This window comes from Pelodiscus sinensis, chromosome 4 (assembly GCF_052426305.1).
Source record: "Pelodiscus sinensis isolate ZL-2025 chromosome 4, ASM5242630v1, whole genome shotgun sequence".
In the NCBI taxonomy this organism is placed as follows: Eukaryota; Metazoa; Chordata; order Testudines; family Trionychidae; genus Pelodiscus; species Pelodiscus sinensis.
Genome location: NC_143055.1, coordinates 41,751,035 through 41,774,720, shown reverse-complemented (window position 1 = coordinate 41,774,720; position 23,686 = coordinate 41,751,035).

Here is a 23,686-nt window from a genome sequence, read left to right as displayed (position 1 = left end):
GCTGATTATGATTAAAATTGAGGTGCTAGAATATAGAAACCTTTTATCAAATGATTAATTTTTCCTTCTCTAGAGGTTTGTCTTTCATCCATATTCAGAAATCCTAATATATTTTTATTTCCTGCTGTAAAAGATATTATGAGACACAGTCTTCAAGTAGCTGATTTGTTAAAAATGTGTTTCTCTAGAGGTCATGCCCTTGCAGAACTGAAATTCTAAAGAGTTCTCCTGTTTTGTACTGTTTATGTAAGACTATGTCTGTACCCTAAGATGAGACGTGAGGGATATAAAATATATAGAAAGGATAGAGCAGGCCGGGTGGGTGGCGGAGTGGCACTGTATGTGAAAGATAATGTAGAATCAAATGAAATAAAAATACTAAGTGAATCAACATGTTCCATAGAATCGCTATGGTTAGAAATTCCATGCTCCAATAATAAGAAATTAGCAGTAGGGATATATTACCGACCACCTGACCAGGACAGAGATACTGACATAGAAATGCTGAGGGAGATTAGAGAGGCTACCAAAATAAAGAACTCTATAATAATGGGGGATTTTAATTACCCCCATATTGACTGGATAAATGTCACCTCAGGAAGAGAAGCGGAGATAAAATTTTTCAATGGCTTAAATGACTGCTTCTTGGAGCAGCTAGTGCAGGAACCCACAAGGGGAGAGGCAATTCTCGATTTAGTCCTGAGTGGAGTGCAGGATCAGGTCCAGGATATAACGTTACAGGACCGCTTGGGAATAGTGACCATAATATAATAACATTCAACATTCCTGTGGTGGGAAGAACACCTCAGCAGTCCAGCACCCTGGCATTTAATTTCAAAAAGGGGAATTATGCAAAAATGAGGAGGTTAGTTAAACAGAAATTAAAAGGCACAGTGACTAGAGCCAAATCCCTGAAAGCTGCATGGAAACTTTTTAAAGACACCATAATAGAGGCCCAACTTAAATGTATACCCCAAATTAAAAAACATAGCAAGAGACCTAAAAAAGAGTCACCGTGGCTTAACGACCATGTAAAAGAAGCAGTGAGGGACAAAAAGGTATCTTTTAAGAAGTGGAAGTCCAATCCTAGTGAGATAAATAGAAAGGAACATAAACACTGTCAAATCACGTGTAAACATGTAATAAGAAAAGCAAAAAAAGATTTTGAGGAACAGCTAGCCAAAAACTCAAAAAGAAATAACAAAATGTTTTTTAAGTACATTAGAAGCAGGAAGCCTGCTAAAAGCCTGTGGGTCCCCTAGATGATCGAACTATAAAAGGAGCAATCAAGGACGATAAAGAAATTGCAGAGAAACTAAATGATTTCTTTGCTTCAGTCTTCACGGCTGAGGATGTTGGGGAGATTCCCGAATCTGCACCATCCTTTGTGGGTGATGAATCTGAGGAACTGTCCCGGATTGAAGTGTCATTAGAGGAGGTTTTGGAACAAATAGAAACACTTAATGTTAACAAATCTCCGGGACCAGATGGCATTCATCCTAGGGTTCTAAAAGAACTTAAATGGGAAATTGCTGAGCTATTATCTGTGGTTTGTAACCTATCCTTTAAATCGGCTTCCGTACCTAATGACTGGAAGGTAGCCAACGTGACACCAATATTTAAAAAGGGCTCTAGAGGCGATCCTGGCAATTACAGATTGGTACGTCTAACTTTAGTACCAGGCAAATTAGTCGAAACAATAGTAAAGAATAAAATTGTGAAGCATGTAAAAGAACATTATTTGTTGGACAAAGGTCAACATGCTTTCTGTAAAGGGAAATCCTGTCTTACTAATCTGTTAGAGTTCTTTGAAGCGGTTAACAAACATGCGGACAAGGGGGATCCAGTAGATATAGTATACTTGGATTTTCAGAAAGCCTTTGACAAGGTCCCTCACCAAAGGCTCTTGTGTAAATTACATGGCCATGGGATAAGAGGGAAGGTCCTTTTTTGGATTGAGAACTGGTTAAAAGACAGGAAACAAAGGGTAGGAATAAATGGTAAATTTTCAGATTGGAGAGGGGTAACTAGTGGTGTACCCCAAGGGTCAGTCCTGAGACCAATCCTTTTCAACTTATTCATAAGTGATCTGGAGAAAGGGGTAAGCAGTGAGGTAGTAAAGATTGCAGATGATACCAAACTGTTTAGGATAGTCAAGACAGAAGCAGACTGCGAGGGACTCCAAGAAGATCTCACCAAACTGAGTGATTGGGCAACAAAATGGCAAATTAAATTTAATGTGGATAATTGTAAAGTAATGCACATTGGGAAAAATAACCCCAAGTATACGTACAGTATGATGGGGGCTAATTTGGCTATGACAAATCAGGAAAGAGATCTTGGAGTTATCATGGACAATTCTCTGAAAACTTCCACACAGAGTGCAGCGGCGGTCAAAAAGGCAAATAGGATGGTAGGAATTATTAGGAAAGGGATAGAAAATAAGACCCAGAATATCTTACTGCCCCTGTATAAAACTATGGTATGCCCACATCTTGAATACTGTGTACAGATGTGGTCTCCTCACCTCAAAAAAGATATTTTGGCCTTGGAAAGGGTTCAGAAAAGGGCAACTAAAATGATTAGGGGTTTGGAACGGGTCCCATATGAGGAGAGGTTAAAGTGACTGGGGCTTTTCAGTTTAGAAAAGAAAAGACTGAGGGGGGATATGATAGAGGTATATAAAATCATGAGTGGTGTGGAGAGGGCCGATAAAGAAAAGTTATTTATTAGTTCCCATAATAGAAGAACTAGGGGACACCAAATGAAATTAATGGGGAGCAGGTTTAAAACTAATAAAAGAAAGTTCTTCTTCACACAGCGTGTAGTCAACCTGTGGAACTCCTTGCCAGAGGAGGCTGTGAAGGCTAGGACTATAATAGAGTTTAAAGAGAAGCTGGATAAATTCATGGAGGTTAGGTCCATAAAAGGCTATTAGCCAGGGGATAAAATGGTGTCCTTGGCCTCTGTATGTCAGAGGCTGGAGAGGGATGGCAGGAGATAAATCGCTTGATCATTGTCTTCGGTCCACCCTCTCTGGGGCACCTGGTGCTGGCCACTGTCGGTAGACAGGATACTGGGCTAGATGGACCTTTGGTCTGACCCAGTATGGCCGTTCTTATGTTCTTATGCTGTGTACACATAGCTGGAATAGCTCTCATCAAGCTCATGTGAGGATAAATAGACTAAACTGCTATTTATGCTCATGTTAGCTTGAGGAGAGTTAGCATGAGTAAATATACACCAATGGGGGCTCCTACCTATAGCCTGTAGTGTAGACGTAGCCTTTGATAGAACTGTATATCATGTTTTCCTAAAGTACTCTTGAATAATTGCTTAACAGCTCTTCTTCAAGAATTGCTTGTGCTCAGGATAAAAATTGCTTTATTAAATCATAATGAACTTTGAGTTCACAATTTTCCTTGAGAAACTGGGTGTACCTAGCAAGTTAATTTGATGTGATTGCTGCAACTAAACTGCTTCTACATAAAATTAATTTATTTTGACATTAATTTGGACACTGGACCAAAACTTGTTTTCAATGGACATTTGTATGACTCAAGCTATACTCACATTAATAGTCACATAAAATGAATAATACTGAATGCAAATATTCTGAAGTGTCCAAGTTGTTTGATCTCCCTGGATACTACTGTGGGACACAAAAGACTTGTCTTTGTCCTCCTAATAAGGCACATGGCTGATACGAATATGGATGGAGCTGAGAATGTATCTTGTACTTTGTGAGGATTTATGAAATCTGACTGGTAATACTAGCATGGCCAGTCACTTGTAAAAGGGAAATCTACCTGTCAGAGCTCTGCTCATATGATGAAGCTCAGTGAATGAAACCCTGGTTCCACTGAAGTCAATGGCAGAACTCCATTTATTTTCAGTTTGCAAAATATCATGGAAGTAGCATTTTTTTGCATAACATGATTTTTACATAGTTTTATGGGGTTTTGTATTAGGTATGAAATAAAATAATTTTCAAAATACATTATTAGTAGTTACAGCCTGTGATGGTGGGGAAGACTGCTCTTTTTTGTCATATTGTAAATGTAACTCCAACAGGTTCCATACAACATTTATCTCTAAGTATAGCATCTTCATGATGCCCAATGAAGCGTCATTTTGGGTTTAGTTTTTGAAATGAAAAAAACAGTCTTGGACTGTAATTCTCAATGGGTGGAGGTAGATAGTCAAGGTTATGTAGCCTATGGTTAAGTACTACTTTGAGATAAGATAAGGTATCCAGGAGTTTAGGCTAAGGAGGACTAAAGCTAAAAGATCCATTTTTCTTAATGCGGAGAGATAAGAAAGCCCTAAAAATAATGATTATTTGACAATATTGTGTTCTGAACTTTGTACACAGTCTCTCCATTTATCCTTTTCTCTGAAGCTTCCTTCAGCTCATATTAGTGATTCATAGCATGCGTTCCATTACTAGCTTTGTCATAACAATACATTTCCAGTAGGCATTCAACAATCTCAAAACAGTACTTGCATTCCAATCATGTTCAAGTGCTTGTGCATATGATCTGTAGGCTGAAAACTTCTTGTCTGCTCTTGGTGGCTTTTCCATTTATGTTTGCTCTATTGTGTCTCACTCAAACAGTAAACAATTTGAATTTCCTGGATGTGGGATCTATAGGGCAGAAATGAGATTTACAAAATAATCTATTCTACCTCATATTACACTAATGGATTTCCTATAGCTTTGTACAGTAATTCATTTTTTGAAGTGTCTTTTGTTTAACCTGAGTTCTGAGACTGTCACATTCAGATAGTCCAGTGTTTATTCACTGATGGCTCCTTTGCTTTTCTCAGCTGTGCTGTAAGCAAGAGAGCAATATCAATAAAAAGAGCATGGAGCAGGACTGTGCCACCCAGGCGCTTATAACAATGGCTAACAAGGACCAATTGTACTATAGTAACAAGGGGGCAAGTATAGTCATAGAACTTAAATTTAAAAAAGTAACCCAAATTGCTAATTTGGTATGCAACATGAAAAGTGTGCAAGTAGTTTTGGTAAGTGCAGCTGAGTTGTAAATATCAAGTTAAAAAAGCTAAAGCCAAATCCAGGCTAGAGCTGAATGCCTGACACCCTCACTGAAGTAGCTGGCTATATGGAAGCTTAATACCTCTCCCATTTTCACTGGCAGTCCTGATCCTGCAAACACTTGAGCATTGTCTCCAGTGAAAAGAGATAAGTAATTGCTACAGTGCAAGCCTAAGGCCCTAAGATGAGTCATGTAGTTGGTTCATGTAGTTAAGATTCCATCATGACTGGAATTAGAAATACCTAGATAGTTATAGTGACCAACAACTATACTGCTTATTGGTTGCACAGGCAAGTGCAGAGAATTGGTTCCTCAGTGTGTTTCTTGCTTTCCACGGACTTCTATTCAGTCTTTCACCAGAATTGCTAAGAGCAATTCTGAGCCCCAGGGCAGAAAAGTCAATGAGTCCTCCTCCTCACAAATTATGCCCATGTGGAAGAGTCCACCTGGCATTTGGGTGGTGTTGCGCCTGCACTGGCTGGTGCCCTGCAAACTACGGGGTGGGTGCACTCTTCTGGCATGGTCAAGGCTTCCACATGCCTGCCCAGTAGGGTTCCAAACTGTCTAATCATCCAAACACAAGGACCATTGTCCTACCCCTTCCCCAAAGCCTTGTTTCTTCCTGCTCCTTCTCCAAGACTCATTCCATCGCTCCTCCAATGGAAGGGAGGGAGTTTAGGTCCAGAACAGGGTCTAGAGTGTGGGGTCTGGGATGGAATTTGGTTGTGGGCTCTAGACTGGGGTAAGGGATTGGAGTGCAAGAGGGGGTACTGGATGCAGGGTTTAAGAGGGAGTTTGGATCCAGGAGAGAGTGTGAGGTGCAGGGTGAGAGAGAGTTTGGGTGCAAGCTGTGAGCTGAGGCGGAGGGTTGGCACTTACCATGGGAGGCTACTGACCAGCACTCCTCTCTGGCAACAGATCCTGGAATAGGAGCAGGGAGTCTCTGCGCACTGCCACCTGCAGGCACACCCCCATCAACTCCCACTGTTCGTAATTCCTGGAATGTGGAGTCAGCACCCTGGGTGGGAAAATGCATGGGGATTCCCTTCCCCCCTCAGGGACTGCAGGAATTTGTTGCCCCCCTTCTGGGAGTGGTGTGGCACAAGGGTGGGTAGGAAGCTTGCCTTCGTGCCTCTGCACGGCTGGCGATAATGGTAGTCAGGGGTTCCTGAGCCCTTTTCAATTGTATAGGCCCCTTTGCCCCCAATCAGCAAGCTTGACTTCCAGACTCAAAGACTTTGGGAATACGATGGAGACAAATAATGTAATATTCAGTCTGATCTTTGAACTGCGGTTGATCTTACATAAAACTATTTAAGAAATATTTTGTTAAACATTTCTGTTTTTTCTTCACTTGAATTGGAAAAAAAAAAGATTGTCTTCCATTTCATGAAACATAATGAAATTTTCACATTGGTCCTCTGCATCACATAGCAACTACAGACATTATATGTACGTCATTTTTCGGACAATCCATTTTAAATAAGGTTTTCACTAGCATTACTATTTTTTAATTGACAACTTTTAAATTATGATAATTAAATTGAGATGATATTGTATGCATGAAAAACTGATTTTTCCTCCCATGCTACATTGCAAGTCATGTCTCAATACATATCATGTTTAAATGTTACCTTTTCTGTATTTAGTTAGTTTCTAGCTTGTTAACAATCAAATGTTTCTGCTGTGTGCTTTATAAAATAATGCACATCTCAAAGAGTGCTAATAATAATAGGCTAAATAAAATCTACTAGCTTCATGATATATATAAATATTCGTTATTTCTTTGGCATTTGGTTTGATATAATAAATCTATTAGAAAGCAACAGGTTTTAACTTGTTTTATTGGTACTTTATTTCATGAGGTGAAACCTAAGACTGATTTACATGCATGTTTTTCTAGAGTTCCAACTGTTGCAAAATTAAATGAGTTTTCTGAACAAGTGAAAATTATATTTAATCTTATTTGCTCTAGATTGTCTGACTATTTGAACACACACACTTAGAAGACTTCTCTCATTCTGTATGTGGTTGTACAGAAACATTTGAAATTTCAGTTTATTAGCCAGTTAGTTTTTTTTCCTTTGCTCCTTCTTTCCAGTAGTTATAATTGTAGTTTGTACAATGTAATGTCACTACCTAGTGGAGCTCAGGGTAAGAATTCTTATCATCACGTGATTCCCACCCTGAGGTTTGCTGTAGGAACTACTGGGGAACATCCTGGCTGTCTTTGAGTGGTTGTGGATCACCAGGTAAATGATCACTCAGTCACTACTTCCCATTGAGCAATAATCTTACAGTAGAAAAGAACTACAAATATTTAAACAATTTTGCTATGGTCTCACTAATATATATTACTCACCCTCAAAATCTTCCCTGAATCCCATAAACTCACAAACATCCCACTCTCCCTACCTTTAATATCAGCAATTCACAGACACTTACCTTCCTTCCTCCCCCTTCCCACCCCCCCCCACCCCCGCATCCCCCTTCTGTTCTGCAATGTGATTTGTCCTTTTCATATTTGTTCATTTTTTTAATTGTATCCTTTGGTATATATGGTTGTGACTACTTTCTTCCACTATTTGATCTGAGGAAGTGGGTCTGGCCCACGAAAGCTCATCATCTAATAAACCATCTTGTTAGTCTTTAAAGTGCTACATTGTCCTGCATTTTGCATAAACTAGAGAGAAAGGGTTGGCAGCTTATTGTAGTGGTCAGCAAAATATGACTGTTGCAGTGGCTGACAGTTTCATGTAGATTATCAAGAGAAAGAAAGAGATCTAAGATTTGGTAATGAAAGTAAAACCCTATGGTTTTTGAAATGCATCATTCTAATGAGGATGTTTAAAATTGGTATTTATTTACAATGGTAATACTTCAGTGAAGTTTTTGTTCGGAATTAACTAAAACAATTTAGTGTTATCTTAATGACTGTATTTCTATTCGTAATTTAACTGTATCTTAAGACTTTTGAATGTATTTGAGTAAATAAAAAAATTAGTTGTAATCCATGGTGAATGCATCTATTCAAAAGCAATATGATTTGGATTTACAGAAACATTTAGAACACTGGTGTAAACTTAGTTGAATTTCCTGAGTAAAATTCCCTCCTTTCCCCTGCTCTATCAAAAGTTCTCCAGAAATCTAAACATTTCACTGACATTTTTGAAACAAAACACTTTCAATTTTTTAATCTGAAATTACTTTACTTTTGAACCTTCAGGTTTATTTATTTAAGAAGCTTTAAAACATATGAAGACAAAACAAAACATGCTCTTTCAGGTTGAGGAATAAAACTTAATATGATCTGCTATAAGTTCAAATTTTTAATTCACTGAAAAAATTGTTTTTTGGGTCAACCCAAAATTATTTTTACTTTTTTATTTTAGTTGCCTGCAATCTGAAGAATCAGTTATTTGCACAGCTGAGTGGGAGTTCTCACTTGGAATAATGACACCCTAGGGATATTTTTATACATATATATCAACATAGACGTGGATGGCACTTCATAGGCAACTGAAAGTAATCGTGCCTTGCCTTTAGACAAGCAGAGAAGTTGTTGACAATTATAAATATGGCACATTAGAAGTATTCAGATGCTACAGAGATGAGCACTGTAAAAAAGGTAAACTGTAAGAATAAAATATGAAAGGCTGCTATAATGATCAGTTATGAGACATGCTTATTTTCATGTCTGCATTTTGCTAGTTCAGATTTGTTTTCTAAGAATACGTTTGAAGATGATGGCTGAAGACCAGGCTTAATTCCCTCTTGTGAGGCACAACACTCCAAAACCATCTTTCCATTTCACTGGACTGCAAGAAAGACTAATTTGAAAGAGCTGCTACATAGAGCAAAATGAAACTCTAGCATACTGATGGACAATGATTCATAGATTAGAAGGGACCATTACATCATCTATTTGATCTCCAAGATCTTATTAATAGCTACGGCCCAAATCCCGTGTGTGTGTCTACCTACCTTTAAACACACAAAGATTGACTTCAGTGAGATTGCTTGTGCTTAAAGTTAAGCACATGCTTAAGTATATGTGGACTCAGGCCAATGTTTGGTTCATTTTTACTAAAATATGTAGATTTTTTTAAAAATAAATCCCTTATATTTTCATAGTTGCTTCATGTAATTTTGAACACTGAGACATTTTGGTAATGACATAATGTAATTAGTAACCAGTTCTTAATGAATGTATATCAGGAGAACACCCTGTGAACAGAATGTAACATTGGTTATCATTGTTTAATTTTTCAGAAGCATCAAGCTCTCTCTAATACTCTATGTCACTTCTAGTTAACCTGAAATCATCATTTCCATTAGAAGCCATGGAAAATAGTCCTGATATGCTAAAACCAATTAACGAAATAACTCTTTTATTAACTATGAATAAAATATTTAGGAATTGAGGTCATTCAGCATTTTGCTGGGTCAGGGTCTAAATCCCTAACCCTATTATACAGTTTGTCTGTGATAACTGCAACTATTGAATTAATAATTGTTACACTATGGAAGAGAATTAAAATTGTCCCCATTATTCAGTGAAGTATTTTAGTGCCTCGGTAATTCTGAGGGTGAAATCCATTTTAGATTAGCCACGTTGTTAAGTGTCTCTTTGCAAGTGCTGATGAAGTGCAAGAAATTACCTTTCAAATTATAGCAGTGTCACCTGTGAGTGCACTCAGTGCCTCCTTGGATATTTTTCACCTTCTGTGAAGATGACAAAACCCAACCTTTTGCATTGTAAATTGAGCTGCATCACATTAACACTGTAGATTTCATGAGAATTCACATATTAGAGGGATGTGCGTAACCCTGCAAATCAGCTGGGCTGCTGAAAGGTCTCTTCTGTAGACATAGCCTTAAGCTTTGATCTGGAGGGTCATTTGTGTGTGCTGTCTAAAGTCATCAAGAATAGAAGACACTTAGCAGCCCTTCTCAGGCAGTAAACATGCTGCAGAACAGGGGTTCTAAAGACTATAAATAGGCTACGTCTGCACTGGCCAGTCTTGCACAAGAGCATATGCAAATGAGGTGCGGTGATGAATATCACTGTGCCTCATTTGCATACTTAATGAGCCACCATTTTGCACAAGGGGCTTTTGTGCAAGAAGGAGCCGCTTATTTTCAGGAAGAACGGCTCTTGCGCAAGAGAGGGTTTTTGCACAAGAAAGACCAGTGTAGACTGCTTCTTCTTGTGCAAAAGGGTGTTGCACAAAAAAGGCAGCTCATTAAGTATGCAAATGAGACATGACAATATTCATCACCATGCCTCATTTGCATATGTTCTTGTGCAAGACTGGCCAGTGTAGACGTAGCCTATGTGTATGTTTATACTGCAATAAAAGATTCATGGCACAGTCATGATAGGCCCAGGTCATTTGATTGAGGCTTACAAGGAATTGTAATTGCAGTGTAAATGTTTAGACATGGTCTCAGAGCCTGGGCTCCAGACCAGATTGAAAGAGCTCTATTGCAAATGCATAGCTCCATGACACTGGGCTCTGAGACACAGCGCTGCAGGGGTTTTTTTTTATCACAGTGTAGACATATTCTGTACATCTCTTTTTAATTGCTTTCCTGCTGTTTTCTAGAAAAGGAGAATCTCCGTAGCTTAGCTCCATTCTGCCTTCTCCCTTTTCACACACACATCTCTAATCCCACAAAAGGGTACAGAGCAGCAGCACCATACATCTTATGCCCTGAATGAGGAAAGAATTGAGTGGAAAACAAATGTGCATTCATAATGAATACACATAGCTGGGTGAATTTTGAATGCTTGAATTTGCCACGTATGTGTTCTTTACATATATAATACATACAATTATGTACCTTAATGTACTGCATGCCAATACTTTAAAAATATCCACCAGTAGATGATGCATGGGTGAGCATGCAGTAGCAAAAAGGGGTATAGTTTCAACGAAAATGAACATGTAATGTCAGCACAAATGTGGATAGGCTCACTTAGCTCTTGGTCTACACTACGATATTATTTTGAAATAACCCATCTTCGGTTGAATTTATAAGTGGAGTGTCCACACAGCTAATCCCATTATTTTGAAATAATGGGCTGCTTATTTTGAAATCTATACTCCTGCTTTCCTTGGGGAATAATACTAATTTTGAAATAGTTATTTTGAAATAGGATTAGTACGGATGCTTTGGTGCTGCTATTTCAAAATAACTACTTCCCAGAGTAATTCAAACTAATTATTCCTGGGTCGCTAAGTCGAGGTAGCACATCCAGAGTAATGGAGCTTGTCTTGGACTAATTTAGGGTATGTCTACACTACCCCGCTAGTTCGAACTAGCGGGGTAATGTATGCATACCGAACTTGCTAATGAAGCCCGGGATTTGAATTTTCCGGGCTTCATTAGCATAAAGCCGCGCCGCCATTTTTAAAAGTCGGCTAGTGCGAACCCCGTGCTGCGTGTAGCCGCGCGGCACGGGGTTCGCACTAGCCGGCTTTTAAAAATGGCGGCGCCGGCTTTATGCTAATGAAGCCTGGAAAATTCAAATCCCGGGCTTCATTAGCAAGTTCGGTATGCATACATTACCCCGCTAGTTCGAACTAGCGGGGTAGTGTAGACATACCCTTAGAGGCTTCCCCATAGTGTTGAGACACTATTTCGATTTTGTAAAATCGGGATTTATTAAGTCGAATTTAATTATTTTGAAGTGTAGATATGCCCTTACATGTAGCTGCTTTGGCACAATACACAGAACCAATATTTCATCTCCAAATATATAAATTACTGCTTTTACCCCAAATTAAAAACAAAACAAAACAAAACAGTAAAAAGACAAAAAGCTAGCATATTTAAACAACAATGTAAAAGAAGCAGTTAGAGGCAAAAAGTGTGCTCTAAAAATTAGATATTATACCATATTGAGAAAAACAGAAAGGAGCATATTCTATGGCATGTCAAATATATAGGTTTAATTAGGCAGGCTAAAAAAAAAATGAAGAACAACTAGCAAGACACAAACAGTAACTGCAAACAGTGGCACTGGAACATTTTTACAGTGGAGGTTCTGAAAGCTAGTGGTCCCTCCCCTTTCCCTTGTATGTACCCTCTCCAGTCCCTCAGCTGGTGCCAGGAATGGGGCTGTGGCTCCTGCGGGGGAAAGTTGACAGGTTAAGGAGGCCAAGGCAGGGACCACAGCTGGGAGCTGGAACAGAGCTCAAGGTGGGAGGCCAATGAAGGCCAAAGCCCCAGGCATTGGCCAAGGAGGCTTCAGCATCACTCTCACCCCACCCTCATCCCACCTTCCTGTGCCTTCCTTAAGTGCATCAGAAGAAGGAAGCCTGTCAAAAATGAGTGAGGCCAGGCTACCAGATGATCAAGGTACTTTCAGGAAGACAAGGCTGTTGTGGAGATGCTAAATTGATTCTTTTCATTGGTCTTCACTGCAGAGGATGTGAGGAAAAGTCTCACACTTACGCCATTCTTGGTGGGTGACAAAACTGACATGTCCAGAGAGGAGGATTTAGAAGAAATTGATAAAATCAACTGTAAAAAGTCCTCAGAACCAGAACTCAGATATGAAATTGCAGAACTATTAACAGTAGTATGACCTGTCACTTATAGCAGCTTCTCTATGAAATGACTGGAGGATAGATAATGTAGCACCAACTTTTAAATAAGTCTCCAGAGGTGCTGCTGGCAATTATAGGCCAGTAAACCTAATGTCATTGCCTGGCAGATTGGTTGAAATTATAGTAAAGAACAGAATTATCTGATGCATAGATGAACATGATTTATTGAGGAAGCATCAACATGGCTTTTGTAAAGGAAAATTGTGCTTCACTTATCTATTTGAATTACCTGAGAGTATCAACAAGCATATTGACCAGGTTAATCAAGTGGATATCATATATTTGGACTTTCAGAAAGCCTGTGACAAAATCTGTCACCAAAGCCTCTTAAGCAAATAGGAAGTCATGGAATAAGTGAGAAAAATGTAGTGGGATCAGTATTGCTCAGCATTCGTATGCGATCTGGAAAAGTTGGTGAACAATGAGGTGGCAAATTTGCAGATGATACAAAATGATTCAAGATAATTCCAAAGCAGATTGAAGAATTACAAATGGATCTCCCAAAACTAGGTGAGTGGGCAACAAAATGGCAGATGAAATTAAGTGCTGATAAATGCAAAGTAATGCACATTGGAAAATATAACACAACATTTACATACATATTGATGGGATCTAAATTAGCTATTAGCACTCAAGAAAGAGCGTTTGAAATAATTGTGTATAGATCTCTTCAAATATCTGCTCAGTCTGCAGCAGCAATGAAAAAAAGCTTAACAGTGTTAGGAGCCGTTATGAAAAATTTTAGAACTGGAAGAGATTTAGAGAGGGACAACAAAAATGGTTAAGGGTGTGGGACAGTTTCCATTTGAGAATAGATTTAAAAGACTGTGATTTTTCAGCATGGAAAAGAGACAACTTAGAGTGGACACAATGGAGATCTATAAAATCATAACTTGGTGAGGTGAAAATAAATAAGCAATTATTATTTACTCCTTCCAATAATACAAGAACTAAAGGTTGTACAATTAATAGGCAGTGGGTACAAAAGACAACAGTATAAAAGAAAGTACTTCATACAGCTTATAATCAACCCATGGAACTTGTTGCCAGGAGGTGTTGTGAAGGCCAAAAGTATAACTGAGTTCAAAGAAAAATGACATACATTCATGGAAGATAGGTCCATCACTGGCTATTAGCTAGGATGGGCAAGAATGGTGTCCCTTGCCTATGTCTGATGGAAGCTGGGAATGTGTGACAGGCTCACTTGATGATTTCCTATTCTGCTCATTCCCTCTGAGACACCTGGCATTGGCTAAAGGATTATATAATGGATGAACCATTTTATGGCCCAGTTTGACTGTTTTTATGTTTGTATGATAATATGTGCATATGAAAAATTCCACTAACATTTTGGGGCACAACATTCCATATTTTCAAACTGCCCTAGTCTTCAGATTCGGGGTTATGTTTAATGCAGATGTTATTGTGCATATGCTACCACCCTTTTGAAGATATATATGGCTTCATAATAGTAATAATAGTAAGCCTGAACTTGGCCCTCAAATCTTAATTGAGCATGAATCTTATTTGCTCCTTTCCAGTCTTCTGGAAATTCTCCTGTCTTCCATGGCTTGTCAAAAATAATTGCTAATGACTCAGATATCTCTTCAGTCAGCTCCTTGAGTATTCTAGGATGTATTTCACCAGGCCCTGATGACTTGAAGACGTCTAACTTGTCTAAGTAATTTTTCATTTGTTCTGTCCCTATTTTAAATTCTGACCCTGCCTCATTTTCACTGACATTCACTATTTTGGGCATCCAGATATGACTGTGTTCTCTTATATTCTATACTGCCAGTTTCTCCCTTACTGTCACTACAGAAGTGGGTGAAGGAATCGCTCACTGAGAGAGGCTGGTGGTATAAAGGAAACCCAACAGTTATTTCCTTTGGAGCAGTGCCTCTTTGTAGCAGAAATTAGGATTCTCCTCATCTTGCTACCAGTAGATGCACTGTGAATTCTAATCTCTGCTTTACTGTGCTAATTCTATTTACTTTCTTATGGAAAACAATGGGTGATATATGTCTGTCTCATATATAGTATTGGCCTTTACTTAGAAATTACAAAATTGAAATCCAAATGTGCATAATGTGCATTGGTGTATTATAATTATTATTTGAATTTATTGTGCATAATCCATTGTTTGTTCAAGAGAAGGCTGGAGATACGTGGCTGTTCAAAGGGAGAAAGTTGAGTTTGAGAAGGTGCTGTGAGAATGGAGTTCAGGTGGATGCTTAATGACTTAACTGCCTATTTCTTTAGAATCTGTGATTTGTGTTGGGTGCACTGTAAAAACCTTAACTCTGAGTTAATAGCCGTTTCTGTGCTATATTGTGTCATTTGATCTGGTTTATTAAGCTGTGAATGGTTTATTAATTCTGTTAACTTTTCTTCAAGCAAATTTACATTCAAGATCAATATTCATGCTTCTCTAGTTGTATAGCTAAGTATGTACAGAATATAAAATCTATGAGAACTTTATTGTTTGTGAAGAAAAAAATTGATTTATGCAGCTGTTTAAAGACAAAATATTCTTTGAACTTGCTCCTAAGCTGCTGTAAGCCTGTAGAAAGAACAGAAAAATCAAATTCTTTCTAACAAAAATGCTATCATATTACTACTTTACAGAGTTGCATTAGGCCAGAATTTCCACTCCATTTCAGAGTAGAAATTTTAAGAGCAAAGTTTTGCAACAGTAGAATCATTTTCTGCTAGCACCATGAGCATCTCTGCTAGAATTCTTTGGGAGGGTCAACAAGCATATAGACAAGGGGGGTTTCAATGGGAACGGCGTACTTATATTTTCATAACATTTTTTACAAGGTCCCTCACTAAAAGACCTTAAGCAAAGGAAGCTGTCATGAGATAAGAGGGAGAGCCCTCTCATGGATTCCTAATTGGTTAAAAGATAGGAAACAAATGTAAGCATAAATGATCAGTTTTCAGAATGGAGAGTCTGTTCTGGGATCAGTTCTATTCAGCATATTCATAAATGATATGGGGAAAAGGGTAAAAAATAAAGTGGCACATTTTGAAGATGATATAAAACTACTCAAGATAGCTAAATCCCAAAGAGCTACAAAAAGATCTAATAAAACTGGTGATTGGACAACAAAATGGCAAATGAAATTCAGTGGTGTTGATAAATGCAAAATAATGTGCATTGGAAAATCCTAACTCTCTCTCTAGTGATCCAGTCTAAATTAGCTGATTTCACTCAAGAAAAAAATCTTGGAGTCATTGTGGATAGTTCTCTGAAAACATCCACTCAATGTGCAGTGACAGTCAAAAAAAAGCTAAGAGAGTGTTAGGAATCATTATGAAAGGGCTAGATAATAAGAGAAAAATATCATATTGCCTCTATATAAATCCATGTACACCTACACCTCGAATACTGTATGCACAAGGGGTTGCCCCATCTCAAAAATATATATTGGAATTGGAAAGGGCAAAGAAAATGATTAGGGTTTGGATTGGCTGACACATAAGGAAAGAGGACTGGGATTCTTCAGCTTGAAAAAGAGATGATGATGGAGGGACCTGATAGAGGTCTATAAAATCATGACTAGTGTGGAGAAAGCGAATAAAGAAAAGTTATTTATTCCTTCCCATATCACAGGAACTGAGGGAGGGGAAGTCACCAAATGAAATTAATAGGGAGCAGGTTTAAAACAAACACGAGAAAGTTTTTCTTCACACAATCTACATTCAGCCTGTGGAACAATTTTCCAGAGGATGCTGGGAAGGCCAAGACTATAACAGAATTCAAAAAAGAACTAGATAAATTGATCGATGTTAGGTCCACCAATGGCTATTCACCTGGATGAGGAGGGATGGTATCCCTAGCCTCTATTTTCCAGAGCAGGGAATAGGGAACAGGGGATCGATCACTTGATGGCTACCTGTTCTGTTAATTCCCTCTGGACAATTGCATTGGCCACTGTTGGATGGCAGGGTACTGAGCTAGAAGGATCATTGCTGTAACGCAGTGTGGTTGTTCTTACATAAGGAAAAGCGACCAGAAGTCCTGTGGCACCTTATAGACTAACAGATGTATTGGAGCATAAGCTTTCGTGGGCAAAGACCCACTTCGTCAGATGCATGTAGTGGAAATTTCCAGAGACAGGTATAAATATGCAGGCTAGAGATAACGAGGTTAATTCAGTTAGGGAGGGTGAGGCCCACTTCTAGCAGCTGATGTGGAGGTGTGAACACCAAGAAAGGAGAAACGGCTTTTGTAGTTGGCTAGCCATTCACAGTTTTTGTTTAATCCTAAACTGATGGTGTCAAATTTTCAGATGAACTGTAGCTCAGCAGTTTCTCTTTGAAGTCTGGTCTTGAAGTTTTTTTGCTGCAGGATGGCTACCTTTAAATCTGCTACTGTGTGTCCAGGGAGATTGAAGTGTTCTCCTACAGGCTTTTGTATATTGCCATTCCTAATATTTGTTTTGTGTCCATTTAATCTTTTATGTAGGGACTGTCCAGTTTGGCCGATTTGGCCGATAGCTGAGGGGCATTGCTGGCACATGATGGCGTATGTTATATTGGTAGATGTGCAGGTGAATGAACCAGTGATGGTGTGGCTGATCTGATTAAGTCCTGTGATGGTGTCGCTGGTATAGATATGAGGGCAGAGTTGGCACTGAGGTTTGTTGCAGGGATTGGTTCCTGAGATAGAGTTACTGTTGTGTGGTGTAACGTTGCTGGTGAGAATTTGCTTCAGGTTGGCAAGTTGTCTGTGGGCGAGGACTGGCCTGCTTCCCAAGGCCTGTGAAAGTGGGGGATCATTGTTCAGGATGGGTTGTAGATCACTGATGATGCATTGGAGAGGTTTTAGCTGGGGACTGTAGGTGATGGCCAGTGGTGTTCTGTTGGTTTCTTTCTTGGGCTTGTCCCATAGCAGGAAGCTTCTGAGAACACGTCTGGCTCTGTTGATCTGTTTCTTTACTTCCTCATGTGGGTATCGTAGTTTCAAGAATGCTTGATGGAGATCTTGTAGGTGTTGGTCTCTGTCTGAGGGGTTGGAGCAGATGCGGTTGTACCTTAGTGCTTGGCTGTAGACAATGGATCATGTGGTGTGTCTGGGATGGAAGCTGGAGGTATGAAGATAGGCATAGCAGTTGGTAGGTTTTCAGTATAAGTTGGTGTTTATGTGACCGTTACTTATTTGCACCGTGGTGTCCAGGAAGTGGATCTCTTGTGTAGACTGGTCCAGCCTGAGGTTAATGGTGGGGTGGAAGCTGTTGAAATCATGGTGGAATTTTTCCAGAGTCTCCTTCCCATGGGTCCAGATGATGAAGATATCATCAATGTAGCATAGGTAGAGATGGGGCATTAGAAGACGAGAGCTGAGGAAGCATTGTTCCAGGTCAGTCATAAAAATGTTGGCAAATTGTGGGGCCATGAGGATGCCCATAGCGATGCCACTGGCTTGGAGGTATATATTGTCACCGAATCTGAAATAGTTGTGTTAGGATAAAGTCACAGAGCTCAGCCACCAGTTGTGCTGTGGCATCATCAGGGATACTGTTCCTGACAGCTTGCATTCCATCTATGCGTAGGATGTTTGTGTAGAGAGCCTCTACATCCATGGTGGCTAGGATGGTGTTTTCTGGTAGATCACCAATGCATTGTAGTTTTTTCAGGAAATCAGTGGTGTCACGGAGATAGCTGGGAGTGCTGGTGGCGTAGGGTCTGAGTAGAGAGTCCACATATCCGGACAGTCCTTCAGTGAGAGTGCCAACGCCCAAGATCATGGGGTGTCCAGGATTTCCAGGTTTGTGGATCTTTGGTAGTAGATAGAATAATCCCGGTTTGGGGCTCTAAGTGTGTGTTGATTTGTTCCTGTGCTTGTGTAGGGAGTGTCCTGAGCAGATGGTGCAGTTTCTTAGTGTACTTCTCAGTGGGAGCTGAGGAAAGTGGTCTGTAAATTTGGTATTGGAGAGTTGTCTGACAGCCTCCTTTTGGTAGTCAGACCTGTTCATGATGACAACAGCACCTCCTTTATCAGCATCTTTGATTATAATGTGAGAGTTGTTTCTGAGGCTGTGGATGGCATTGCGTTCTGCATGAACTGAGGTTATGAGGCAAGCGATGCTGTTTTTCCACTATTTCTTCCTGTGCACGTTGGTGGAAGCATTCTATGTATAGGTCCAGACTGTCATTTCAACCCTCCTCATTTACATAAGGAAACTTCTCATATCCAGTGGGGATGACTATTTACTGTGGAAGATGAGAACAGTTTAGAGGAAAAATAGTATCCATCAATGGCTGCCCTTTTCAGCCATAAAAGAACTATAATCTCCAAAGTGAAAGTAATGATTATTTGATTTTGATTTGAATAAGCACCTTGTGTCTGAAAGTCTATCCAAAACTGGGAGAGATCCTGAGTCCCATATTATTATTCTTTCAGGAAATCCTTATTCAGGTAGACCATTCCATTTAACCATGTATGCAAGTATACCACTTGCTTGAATAAACATGCAGTGCTAGATCATGTGTCTCATTTTGTGGTCTTGCCATTTTGTCAATTAAGGGCCCTCTGCTGCAAACTGTTATGCAAATTTGACCCCTTGATCTACCATTCTTATGTTTGCAAAATTGGCCTAAAACAACACAAGAACAGGTTTCCTTTCATGACTTCATCTGTTTTCCTGGGGAGCCAAATAACACACTAAGAACCATCTTTCTCTAACTACCACTGTCTGTAGTAGTCATATTTCAACACTTCTGCTTCTGATCTTGACATGTAGAGGTCCTACAAGTTAATAGTTAAACACATTTACAAAATCTTAGCAGTGGTTGACAGAGGTGCGTGATACTTATGGGAGGGTATGTCTACACTACAAAGTTAGTTCGAACTAACGGATGTTAGTTCGAACTAACTTTCCTAGGCGCTACACTAGCACTCCGCTAGTTCGAATTTGAATCGAACTAGCGGAGCGCTTAGTTCGAACTAGGTAAACCTCATTTTACGAGGACTAACGCCTAGTTCGAACTAGCTAGTTCGAACTAAGGGCTGTGTAGCCCTTTAGTTCGAACTAGTGGGAGGCTAGCTCTCCCCAGGTTTCCCTGGTGGCCACTCTGGCCAACACCAGGGAAACTCTATGCCCCCCTCCCGGCCCCGGACCCCTTAAAGGGGCACGGGCTGGCTACGGTGCCCGTGCCAGGTGCAAGCCTGCCAGCACCCAGCTAGCAGACCCTGCACCTGGCACGGCACAGAGCCACCCACCCGATCCCCCCAGCCCACCCCCTCTTCCCGGGACCAGGCTGGCAGCTCCCAGGAGCTTGCCCTGGACCGCAAGAGGCAGGCACCTGCCTGGGTTAGTGCGGACATAGTGGACCTCGTCCACGATCTCCGCACTAGGCACAGGAAAGTGGCCGTCTAGGGCAGGAGAGCTGCCAGCCTGGCCACCCAGGAGCAGGTGTGCATGAAAATCAAGGGGGTCCACTGAGACCCCCGACCCTGAGCCCTGAGCTTACAATGGCCGTCCTGGGTCAGACCAAAGGTCCATCTAGCCCAGTAGCCTGTCTGCCGACAGCGGCCAACCCTAGGGACCCTGGAGGGGATGGACCGAAGACAGTGACCAAGCCATTTGTCTCGTGCCATCCCTCTCCAGCCTTCCACAAACTTTGGGCAGGGACATCACTCCTACCCCCTGGCTAATACCACTCCATGGACCCAACCTCCATGACTTGATCTCACTTCCCTTTCAACTCTGTTCTAGTTGTAGCCTTCACAGCCTCCTGCAGCAAGGAGTGCCGCAGGTTAACTATTTGCTTTGTGAAGAACAACAACTTTCTCTTACTAGTTTGAAGCCTGCTACCCATTCCTTTCCTTTGGTGTCCTCTAGTCCTTCTTTATGGGAACTCAGGAAGAACTTTTCTGAATGCACCCTCTCCACCCAACCCCTGCTTTTAGAGACCTCTATCCTGTCCCCCCTCCGTCTCCTCTTTTCTAAGCTGAACAGTCCCAGTCTCTGTAGCCTTTCTTCATCTGGGACCTGTTCCCAACCCCTGATCATGTTAGTTGCCCTCCCTTCTCCCAGCCTTTCTCTACCCCTCTCCCACCTCCTTTTCCCAGTCTCCCCCAGTTTTTTTCAATAAAGACAGAGTCAATGTTGGAAGAAACGTTATCTTTATTTTGTACATGAATAAGAAGGGGGGCTAGGGAAGGGCAAGTGGAAGGAGGTGAGGGAGGAATGGGGTACGAGCCCCCGATGGGGACGACTGGGCTGGCTCTGCGGGCTTCTGGGGGTGGAAGCTCTCCTGCAGCCCCCCAATTACCACCTCTCCCCAGATGGCAGCCTGTGGCAAGTACAGCCGGGCAAATGTCCGAGTGGTGTGATGTGCCCAGTGTGGGCACTCCGGGCACTCCAAGCCAGAACTTCTTTGCAAGCGGGGCACCCCTTAGAACTGTGTGTCCGGGGTGGGGGTCGGGACCCTTTAAGCGCAGCCCTCGGCTAGCCTGAGACAGCATCTCCATGCTCTAAGTCCTCCTTTTATGCCCTGCCGGCACTGCTTCCGGCCATCCTTAAGCTCTGTTCAGGGTCCACTCAATGTGGACTTGCTAGTTCGAATTAGCAAAACGCTAATTCGAACTAGTTTTTAGTTCTAGACGCGTTAGTTCGAATTAGCTTAGTTCGAATTAACTAATTCGAACTAAGTTAGTTCGAACTAGCGCTGTAGTGTAGACGTACCCTTATATACTCCCTGTCTCTCTCTTCCCCTCCCCCCTCCTTCTCTCCTATTTATTTTGGGTCTGCACATCCTAAACTCAAAACTACGGTCATCTGAAGAAGTGGGCTGAGCCCACGAAAGCTCATGATACCATCTACATGTTTTGTTAGACTATAAAGTGCTACCATTTATTGTTATAGAATCAGTTTGCCCAGATTCATTACTATGTATCTCTGGTTTCTTTCCTTCCATGAAATCAAATATAAATTTGAATTGAATTTTGGGAACACTAAAAATTATTTTCAATTAACATCTATTTTGAATCCTTAAAGATTTGCAAGCTCCCATTTCAAACAAGAGAAAGTGTTGCCAATGTAAGCTCTGTGGCCTGAAGATTTTTATAGTGAAAGGAGCTCACTTTTGTCTGCTGTTGGTGAAGTAAGAGAATAGCAGTCCAAGGGAACTCTCTGAGGGCATCTGTTAGGAAGCAAGAGAAATTGACTATGGGACAGGCTTCATTTGCATTTCAGTCTCAAGATGACTGTTTGGGTCATGTTTATCATAGTTCAGTTACATTTTGTGTCTGGGGACAATAAAAGACTATTGACTTGTCTGGGAAATAACAAGACAAGACATTGACACTGATGGCACCAGGGTCTCGCTCAGCAAAACTGCTGTCAGGCATAATTGAATAAGGGAGCCTGGGCACAATTAGAAAGGGAGAAGAAGCTTGTGTTTCACGTAGAGAGTGCTTCCCTGGTGGCAGCATCTTTGAGGTGATGTCAGTTCTGGGTGATGGTGATGGTGGTGGTGGGAGCTGCACAGAGGGCAACTACCTACCTAATGGAGTCAAGTGTGGGCCTCCTTACCCAGCAATTAAATCTGAAATCATCACAGCTGGGTCAGATGGCAGAGACGCAGAGAAACTCAGCCTACCAGCCTTCTTGGACTTCTTCAGCACAGGACAGCTAACTGTAAGTGGGAAGCTGAGGTGGAGGGAAGTAGCTAGAATGCACAAGCTAGTCACTGCATCTGGAACTATGGTTAAAGGACCTGGGGAGATAGGAATCTTACATATTCAAATTTGTTAATTTCTGGTTCCCCCCAGTTTATTCTGTTGTCTTTTTGCACCTTAGGTCTCTTTGTTTTAAACCCCTGAACTCACTGCTTGTGAGTGAGAGATTATTGCCTCTCAGGGCTTTCCTGGGTGGTAGACATCATTTTCCAGATTCCTGGGTGGGGACTGAATCTGGGGTTATTTAAACCATGGAAAATTGAACCCAGCCCTCTTTTGTTGCCCTTAACACCTGGAAATGTATTAGGCGAGGTATTTCCAGTAGAGATAAGGAGGTGTTAGTGCCATTATACAAGGCATTGGTGAGACCCCATTTGGAATACTGTGTGCAGTTCTGGTCTCCCATGTTTAAGAAGGATGAATTCAAACTGGAACAGGTACAAAGAAGGGCCACTAGGATGATCCGAGGAATGGAAAACCTGTCTTATGAAAGGAGACTCAAGGAGCTTGGCTTGTTTACTTTAACCAAAAGAAGGCTGAGGGGGGACATGATTGCACTTTTTAAATATATTAGAGGGATAAATACCAGGGAGGGAGAGGAATTATTTAAGTTTAATACCAGTGTGGACACAAGAACAAATGGATATAAGCTGGCTAGTAGGAAGTTTAGACTTGAGATTAGATGAAGGTTTCTAACCATTAGAGGAGTGAAGTTCTGGAACGGCCTTCCAAGGGAAGTAGTGGGGGCAAAAGATCTATCTGGTTTTAAGATTAAACTAGATGGGTTTATGGAGGGGATGGTTTGATGAGATAACATGATCTTGGTAACTAATTGACCATTCATTATCAGTGGGAAATAGGTCAATGGAGGGATGATAGGAGTTACTATAGAGAACGTTCTGGGTGTCTGGCTGATGAGTCTTGCCCACATGCTCAGGGTTTAGCTGATTGCCATATTTGGGGTCAGGAAGGAATTTTCCTCCAGGGTAGATTGGCAGAGGCCCTGGAGGTTTTTCGCCTTCCTCTGTAGCATGGGGTACAGATCACAGCTAGAGGATTCTCTGCATCTTGGGGTCTTCAAAGTATTTGAAGGCTTCAATATCTGAGATATAGGTGAGAGGATTATTCTAGGAGGGGTGGGTGAGATTTTGTGGCCTGCACTGTGCAGGGGGTCAGACTAGATGATCATAATGGTCCCTTCTGACCTTAAAGTCTATGAGTCTATGAGTCTATGGAAAAAGTGTTACGCCAATATCAAAAATATCCCTTCCTCACTTGTGTTAAATACCATGCACTGGGCTGCATGATGT